This window comes from Centruroides sculpturatus, unplaced genomic scaffold, assembly GCF_000671375.1.
Source record: "Centruroides sculpturatus isolate CEXI.00-Female unplaced genomic scaffold, Cexi_2.0 scaffold1156, whole genome shotgun sequence".
Taxonomy (NCBI): Eukaryota; Metazoa; Arthropoda; class Arachnida; order Scorpiones; family Buthidae; genus Centruroides; species Centruroides sculpturatus.
Genome location: NW_019385353.1, coordinates 89815 through 91870, shown reverse-complemented (window position 1 = coordinate 91870; position 2056 = coordinate 89815).

The window sequence follows — 2056 nt, the reverse complement described above, 5'->3', positions numbered from 1 at the left end:
ATAATAAGTTTGTAAATAATATGTAAGAAAGGAAATAAAGTTTTATACTAAAATTTCTTTTAAACAATAATGAAAGACTTTTTTTGAAAGCCATTTTTTATAATTAATAAAACGTTAAGAGGTTAAGCTAAGTTCCTTGACTAAGCTCTTATGGACTAAATGACAGGTATGTCATTATGTCCGTTGCCTATGTATGTCGTTTTGTCCATATAACGTTATAAAAAAACAAAATTATAAAATAAATACAAGATGTTATTTTTAATGGAAAAAGTTATTTAAGTGCAACAACAAATTCTTGAGGGTTGAAATAAATGCTACACAAATAGATAAAATAGTGAAAAACTTACCATCTATACAAAAAACTTGTTGCGAGGAAAAAAACTCGTAACGTATCATTTCTTGTCGTCGGCCATGACACTCGGGCGAATGAGAGGAGTGCGTTCACATTTTGACAGGTTAGTAAAAGCCGCTCGGATAACGTGGTGTCATAGTCAGTTGTGCGCTTGAGACCGACAAATTCGAATTATGTTGCCTATGTCATTTTGTACGTATATGTCATTTTGTCCGTATTTTCCCTACTATGGTTGTTGAAATACTAAATATAAATGGGGTTTGCTTGCAAAATCCTCGCGGGCAAAGCCGCGAGTAACAGCTAGTTAAAAATACAGTATAATTATTGTTAATTGATAATTTAATCGGGTATATTTCTAGAAGAATCTATGTTTAAAAAATACTAAAAGTGATAATAAAAGAGCAATAAAATGACAAGAATCTGTGCAAATTAATTACAGACATACAAGTTCAAAAAGTTACATCAGTTGCTATTAATATTATTTACAAGATTAAGTAAATATAAAATTATTTTAAGTGGAATCATTTTAATATATCATCTAATATATTTTGATTTACAAATTTTCTTTTTATAGCCTAAGTCATTTATTCTGCTACTTCCATGATATAATGATTACTAGTTCTGCTTTATTTTATATACTAATGTTTAATTACATCTATAATTTGAAACGTTTACGGTTGATTTTGGCTGAAGACGTTGCAAGTAACTGTCAGCAAAACAACTTGGTAACCATGTATTAATAATGTAATTCTAAATGAAAAAATAAACGGAATATTATTAAACTTTTCAATTGTATTGCGTATTTTTGCATTACCTGTTTTATCTGTACTTAATTGACATTAAATTGTTAACAACTTTAGAACGTATAGAAAGAAAATATATTCGAACCGATGATGTTTATGCAATTCTGCAATATTTAGATCAATAGTTTGACGATAGCCTTAGCTCTCATCTATCAATAATTTAAATTAATTTACGAAATTATATTGAGTTGATTATTGTGGAGACGACTGGAGCTAATAAATTGGGAGTTTATTATTATAGAGATGACCTGTTCTCTGAATTGTGTAAATGGGGATTATAGTTAGTGACCAGTGTTGAAGTTCGAATATCTCTCACTCTGTAATCAATGATTGTGAAAAGTGATTTTTCGGCTGTAACCAAAGTCCAAGTTTATTATATAAAAATTGTGTAACATATTTTTCCCTTCTCTCAAGCAATGCCTATGTAGATTAATATTCAGCTGGGGGAAACACACATGGTTTATGGTTTCACGGAGTGAGGCAACACAACACGTGGGCGATTGGCGAAAGAGTATATACTTTCCGGGAGACTTTTTATGGAAAAGTGGCGTCTATTTAAGCTTTAGAAACATGAATAGAAACCGGAAAACTTCATGCAGCCACTCCGTTGGTCAACGACCAAAAATACCTGCTACTAAGTACCAGTGTTCTGTGATTTGAAACACATATGAAATGATAAAAAAAAATCGATTACAAACAGAAATGATTAAAACTAAACTTTTAATTTATTTTAATCTCCAGGTGTAATGTGCAAACTTTGCAGATTTTGTTAAAAATGATGAAACGGCTAAACAACTTTTAATTGTATGTCGAAGAAGTATAAATTCAATTACTGTTAATATCATACCATATTTAATATAAAAAAATGTAATTTTGGAAAAAACGAAAACTTTTCTTTGTC